Below are 7,497 nucleotides of genomic sequence, written 5' to 3' on the forward strand. Positions count from 1 at the left end.
TTTTTTTCCCAGTATGGAGAAAAACAAATAAACAAACAAATAAAAATTCATACTGAAAGTTGTTCTCTGTCTCAGTCTTTAGTATACTAAATAGCAATATTAGGCCAAAGCCCTAATAATTTGAGAAAGTTCTCAAAAATTTCTAAAAGTGTAAAGGGATTCTCAGGCCACAAAATTTGAGAACTATTGTCTTTAAAAATGTCTTCTAGGGCTGAGTATTTAGCTCAGTGGCACCATGCCTGCCTTGTAAGTGCAAGATCTTGATTTGATCCCCAGTACCATGAAAAAAAAAAAGAAAAAAAAAACTCTTCTGGCCTAACTCTGCATTTTTAAAATGGGAAAATTTTAGCATCATTCAAAATAGCTGGAAAAGATGTAAGTGGAAAGAGACGAAGATAAACAGGACAAAATGGAAGTGCTTTAGGTTGGCCCCTAAGATGCTGTTCAATGTTTTCTGAAAGTATTCCTGAATTCAACTTCACAATTAAGTGTTGTGTTAAAAGATTGTTTTCCCATACAAAAAAGTAAAAACTTGACTCATATAGTTTTTAAATGAACCCCTGTCAAAGGTTTTACTTAACTCATTCAGCAGATGTTACAACTGATTCAAAACAAAAGTAAAAAACCAGAGACGGTTGTAGAACACTGGTGAATTTGCAAACGGATGCAAGAGTGGCTTCCTTCACAAAGGGGAAGATAATCAGTTGAGCTTCCACTAAGCAGAATTTAGTTGATGTCTAAAGCAATAATTATTTTTGCATTTTTTTCAGTTGTCTACAACCTTATTAAAGAATTCAAAGGCAAAGAAAGGCACAGAGCTCCCATAGAGTCAAAATACCGGGGATTTAGCTCAGAGGTTACGCTGCCTCTCTCACAAGCGCAAGGACCTGAGTTTGATTCCCCGGTACCCCCCCAAAGAAAATGTAGCAAAGAAGGTGTGCTAAACACTGCATAGTTTGTTTCAGGTTCTTGACATCATCTCTAACGTCCCACCAGATAATAAGATTCCTTCGTATTACATATGGGGAAGCTAGAGAAGTTAAGTCAAATGTGCAAAATCTCATCCGGTAAGGTTCTGTTTGGGTTCAAATCCCAGGGCATCTGGCTCTGCCCCCTCTCTCACCCCTAATTCAGCGCCAATCCAGCAGGGGGCGCACTCAGCACGAAATGCTTTCCGTCCTCTGGGAAACAGCAGTCAGTTGAGTGAACCAGGGGAATCACGTGTTTGTATTAACCCCTGACCTCAGTCTAGAATTTTTAACAGCGCTCTCTGTTCAGTAGCACACTATGGAGCACCTCAAGGAGACATTGTGTTTCCTTCATCTTTCTTGGATGATGACTATTTCTAGATAGTCCCTGAGAAGAGCTTTTACAGATTGTCTCAGAGAGGTGTAGACACTACCGGTGAGGTTTGGAGGTAGATCCGAGGGTTGGCTTAGAGCAAGAGTTGGAAAACCACAACTCTCAGGCCAAATCCAGATGGTCTTTTATGTCCTACAAGTTAAGAATGCATTTTACCTTTATTTGATTTTTAAAAGCAAAAGAAAATTTTGTGACATGTGAAAATCAAATGGATTCAAATTTCAGAGTCCTTAAGTCTTCATTAGAATACAGCTACACCCATTAGTGTCTTATTTTCTGTGCCTGCCTTCAAGCCATAGGGCAGATTGGAGACATGATAGCAGAAACCCTTAGAACTGCAGAGGTGAAAATATCCGTTATCTGGCCCTGGTCAGAAAAATGTTGCCAACTCCTGGCTTGCAGTGACTTTCTGTTTGGGAACAATTTCTCAGAAACCTCAGAGTTAATGTTTCTGAAGAACCTCAGCATGACACGTCCTAAACGCCACAGATTTCAGAGGCGGGGTGGGGGTGGGGATTCCGTTACTTCAGGAGTCTGGTAAGAAGGCCCCACCCGGGGGGGCGGGCCTGGAATCCTAGCCTGAAGAACGTTTTGGGAAAGTTCTCTGCTGGGTTTCCTGAACTTGGCACCTCAATCACTCCGTGGTTGTGCTGGCTTATGTCCTGTGGACGTCTGCTTGAATTTACCATTAATTACAATAATTAAAATTAAGCAGTGCCTCCTGTGTGGGAATTTTCCAGTTCCCTGACAGGAAGAAGCTTCCAAATGCTGTAGCTCTTTCTCTACTCAAGAGCGCTCTCTGCTGATCAATTATCAGAAGACACCACGTCGTCTCCTTTCCCCCTGGAAAGGGGCTTTTGCAATGGGCTTTGCACCACCCCCCGCCCCGGAAGAAGGCAGAGGCTGATTTTGATCTAGACGCAAAGGCATTCTGGGTATTGTCTTCAGGCCTGATCGAGTTTTTCACGATACATCATCACTGGCATCGGAGGCTGTGCGATTTCGACGTAGAACTTAATGAGAGAATAAAATATCTGTGAATGCAAATGAACAATCCCCAAGGTAAGCAGGAGAGGCCTAGGGAAGCCAGGCCTTGTTGAACTTTGGCTCCCAAACAACCTGCGAATGAGATACAGCTGAGTGCATTGCTGACGCCCTGTGGAAGAAAGGTGGTGTCTCCCTACAGCAGTGAAGGTGAAGCTTTTAGAGCTTTCAATTATAACAAACAGTGGGCGGTGGCACTGTGCCCCAGGTTCACCACCACAGCCCTAGGAGCAGAGCAACGTCTGATTTATTAAAACTCCGGGTAGAGTCAAGGGAGAGCTTTCCATGGGGGCGATGAGGATTGGAATGTACTAGTTTAGGATTGGTGAACCCAAGGTAATGGGTCCACAGGTGTAAATTATCTGTTGATGGCATGATGAGACTTTCCAGAAACTTCTATAATGAAATATCTTCATGTGCACAAGAGGCTCTGCAGTACTAAAGTTACACTAACTAAGGAGCTGGACAGTAGAGTCTAGAAGACCCAGTGTAGATGTAGCATGAGCATAGCCAGGGCCCCGGGGGTTTGGAACAAAATTCCAAGCCTGCTGTGGGCTTTCAGCTTTGTTGGGGATAAATGGAACTGTGTTTGTGGATCTGAGAGTGTGTATGGGTGTGGGGAGCCTGCCAGGAAATGGTTGTCCTTTCTAGGCAATAGCAATGCCGGTCTGACATGAGGATCTGCACTAGAACACAGGGGGCCAACTTGCAGGAGAACAGCCCCCGGCAACCTGCCCCTACTCAGGGGAGCCCTGCAGAGTCCCTCATTGAGCAGCTGCAGAAGGCCAGAGAGGGCAGCGTCCAAGTTTGGCTGGCTTTGGGGGAAAGTCAGGGAGCACATGCAGAGCTGATCATAGCTGCGATCCAAGGGGTGACAGGAACTCATCAGGCTGGGAAAGGACAAAGTAAGGGGGCTCTCAGGTGGAGGAAGCTTTCCAGCCGTAGATGCAGGAAAACTCCCTACATGCTCTGGGTATGGCAAGTGGTTCCTTGTCCCTGGAGCCCAGTGGGTTTTCGGAACAACAGGAAAGGAAGTTTGAGGCCAGGTTGTCAAGGACTTTGTTTGCACAGGGTTTGGGGTTTTCTCCCACAGCTGGCACGGAGCCCCTAAAAGAGGATTAGCAGCCAAGTGCCATGATTTGATTTACTATTTAGAATTCTCCTCCAGCTGGAGAGTAGTAAGCGGATGCAAAAAGGCCAGCGGCCAGGAAGCTGTGGTTGCAATGACAGAGTCCAAGGGCCTTCACTAAGAAAGTGGCTTTGTGGAGAGGGAAGAGTCACTGTCGTGCTGTGGTGAATGTGGAGAGGAGGAGAAGGGTTTCCAGCATGTGTGGTACCCTAGACTCTGGGACAGTTAGCTGAGAAGGGCAATGCAGGGGAATAGGAGGTTTATTGGGATCCTCTCATTTTGGACATGTTGACCTCATGTCTAAGACAGGCAAAGTAGAAGCTCCTCTGAGAGGTGAGGATTGAACAGTGCAGTTCAGCTTCCCTAGCAGAAAAGAAGCCGTGGAATAGCCAAAAGCACCAAAGGGGCGAGTATAAATCATGAGCAAAGATAAAAAGCCTGAAGGAAGCTGTTGCACTCTTGCTGCAATATCAAATCCTGTGCTACCTGGCCATCTTAGAAGTTCCTATGCTTCTCCCTCCAGGGAAGGAGAAACATCTTGGGACAGGTAGCTGCACCAACATCTGGGGGCCTCACCCATCTGGAGGACCCAATGGAAGGGTCCATGACAACACAGAGAAATGTGCTCGGGGGAAAAAAGAAGGAAAAGAACTCCCCCCACCTCACGAAGGCAATTAGTCTGTGGAACGGAGGTGCTGGCCTATTTCTTACTCTGAATTTAATCAACTCAGTGCCTGAAAGGTTGGGAGACGATAGAGAAGGGAAAGAAGAAATTGTTACACATGAAGGCTGCTTCTCCAGCGACCCAGCTATGCATGCTGCAGGAAGAACAGGTGTGTTCCTGGGACTCGGTGGCTGAACAAGAAGGAAAGAGTGGTCCTGAAGGAGGCAGACAGAGCGGAGACGTAGGGACGCTCATGCGGGAGAGGCCAGCTCCTGGGAAGCCCACACAGCTCTCCCGGACTGGTGTTCCCAATCTTGAGCACATCAAGATTGTTCCAAGGCCTCGTTAAAACACAGCGCTCGTTAAAACAAGGCTTCAGAGTCAGTCAATCTAAATGAGGATGGAGAAAGTGTGATTCTACCAGGTTCCTGGACAATGCTCCAGCTTTTGGAGAGTGACCAGACTTTGAGAAGCACAGGGCTATGGAATCCCCAGGGCGGGTGGGGGTTGCATACCATTGCTGGAGGTGGTTTTAGATAGGACACAGGGGACTCTTACAGTTTGTAACAGTTGTGCATGCATTTTCATGTGTGTGTACAGCACACTGCTAGTGTTGCATATTGAATTTATGATTTTTAAGAATGTTCAGAACACATCTAACGTGTGTATAATTTTAAAATGAGCTCATAAATAAAAACATGAAGTAGAAAATTCATGTAGGTAAAATGTGAGAATGGAAAATATCAGAGGTATGTGAATGACTAATATTTAGTAAATATTAAAATGAAAAGATTAAGAAGGTCTGGGAGTGTAGCTCAGTGGAAGAGGGCCTGCTCAGTATGCACGAGACCCTGGGTTTGAACCCAGTACCCAAAAGCAAAACAAAAAAGAAGACACCTTATGGTTACGTTGAGTAGGTAGGAGGTGGATATCTAAAACTAACCAGCGAGAGACTCATAGACACTGGTTAGTCAGAAAGGACACAGAAAAAACAAGAAAGCTGCAGCAGTAAGTACAGCTGAAAATCGTCCCAGTTAGGGTAATGAATCATGTCCTTGTTTCATAGATGAAGAAACTGAAGTTGAAAGAAACTCTTCCAGGAACTCAGTCAGCCAGGAGCAAAGTTATGACTAGAATTTACAGAATTTTGTGGGGACAAGAAGGACACAGGTGCCCAAGACACTTGTAGGGAAGGTGAGCACCATCCTCGGGGGACCCTGGAAAATGAAGGGCTTCCCCTGTCATCCTACACAGATCCACATGGACCCCCATCCTCTCCTACAGCTGACGAGGCCTTCCACGGAGGTCACTGCCCACGGCACGGGGCTGCGCGCACCAAAGGTTTTGCTTGTTTGCATTCATTCTAAAAATACTTCCTGAGCGTAGCTCTGCAGCAGGAAATGGCTGAGACGGGGGTACCAAAGCAGTAAGGTGTCAACTCTTCCCTGAAGGAGTTCCTGGTCTCCTAGTAAAGAGAGAAGCTGGTGAGAGGATGATCCAGGGCGCCCCCAGGTGGTGACCTGATGTCCCTCTGAAGCCCGGAAGCGCAGCGTCTCAGCGCAGCGAGGGAGGAACACGCTACTCTAGGCTGAGGAGCCAGTGCGAAGGGCGGAGAAGAGAGGTCAGCATACACTGCGGAAACCAAATGGGTTCAGCGGGGTTCACCCTCAGCTCTGAGAGAGGAGTGATAGGAAAATAAAACTGGGTGCCCTGGGTGCCAGGCACTGTTCCATGCACACTTGGAACACATATTTACACTCCCACCCATAAATCCACCGCACATGAACGCATATGCACATATTACGTGTATAGGAACGTATATAAGATGCATACATGAATTTAATCTTTAGTTTTCACAATCCTAGAGGCTGGTACTATGATTGTTCCCATTTAACACATGCAACAAACACACAGAAGGCTTTACTAGCCCACCAAGCATTTGCAGCTAGGACGCAGCAGAGCTGTGAGCTGAGCCCCGCCGTAGGCTCCGGAACCTGTGGTCTTCCACGCTGTAGTCCAGTGCACTGGTGGGATGTGAAATGGGACAGAGGCGGGGCCGGTCTCGGGTATCCTGCAGGATGGAGCTTGACTGTGAGGGACGACGAGTGGAAAGATTTTAAGCTGAGGAGGCCATGCTTTGTTTTTTCGACAGACATTTGTTTATTCAACAGATAGCAGGAAGCACATTTAGGGCTCCGGGTAGAGCAGTGAGCAAAGTAGCAATGACCCCTAAGCTCCATGAGTTTATAGTCTAGCACTGGGAAGAGCCACGAATTGGGAAGTGCACAGTGAACTCGTGGCTATGGTGATGACAAGGGCAGGTCAGGGGCCAGCGAGAGTAAGAGCGATGCAACTTGGGACTCGCGGGCACACAGCAGCCAAACGGAAGTGGGAAGAGGGTGGCGAGCCGAGTTCTGGGCAGAGAGAACTGAGAATGCCCTGACTCTCACATTCAGGGAAAAGACTCAGCGAAGAATTCAAGGGAGATCTGGGAACAGGTACGTGAACGGGAGTTTGATTTTTTTTGAAATGTTGAATTTGAGACTCTAACAAGGCACCCCATTAAGCATTTCCACCCTTCAGCCATTAATCCTTTTTGTGTGTTGGGAGCTTTCTACTTTTCTAGTACTTTTGAAAGATATCATAGATTGTTTTAGCCAATAATTACCGTACTGAGCTAAAGAACCAGAAGTGACTCTCTCCCTCTGTGATTTTGGTTCACTGCATTTCTTGATTTGCACATGTTGAACCATCCTTGCATCCCTAAAATGAATCCTGTGCAGTGGTGGTGTGTGATCTTTTTGATGTGCTATTCAGTTTGAGAATTTTAGCATCTGTGTTCATCAAGGCTATAAGTTTGTAGTTTTTCTTTTCTTTCTTTCTTTTTGGTATATCTTTGTTTGGAGTCAAGATACAGCTGGCCTCATAAAAAAGAGTTTAGTAGAGTTCCTTCCATTTCAAAAATATGGATAGCTTCGCAAATTTGCATGTCATCCTATGGCTGGGGCCGCGCTAATTTTCTCTATTGCATTCTAATTTCAGCACTTGTACTGCTGAAGCGAACACACTTGGTATTTTTAAACATCTAATGATATCACAATTCTCACAAGGTTTAGTTCTCCTTTGTGTGAGAAACAAACCTAAAATTTTAAAAAATGGAATGATTCGACTTCTTCCAATTTCAGAAAAACCCGAACATGTAGACAAAAATTTATGTGTCTTTAATTCCCCCCCGAGCTGGCTGGTTTACACATTGCTCCAGCCCTGCAAGGTGTTCTTTTCCAAGGACCGTCTGTTT

General features: G+C 45.9%; 1 non-coding gene across 1 annotated transcript; it reads right to left on the minus strand.

Moving 5' to 3' along the window:
• Positions 1 to 7,158: 7,158 nt before the first annotated feature.
• On the minus strand, positions 7,159 to 7,265 carry LOC117286610. The gene has a single exon (XR_004517776.1). It is a non-coding gene; the product is annotated as a U6 spliceosomal RNA (small nuclear RNA).
• Positions 7,266 to 7,497: the final 232 nt, after the last annotated feature.

This window comes from Fukomys damarensis, unplaced genomic scaffold (assembly GCF_012274545.1).
Source record: "Fukomys damarensis isolate Sample0158 unplaced genomic scaffold, DMR_v1.0_HiC HiC_scaffold_17, whole genome shotgun sequence".
NCBI lineage: Eukaryota > Metazoa > Chordata > Mammalia > Rodentia > Bathyergidae > Fukomys > Fukomys damarensis.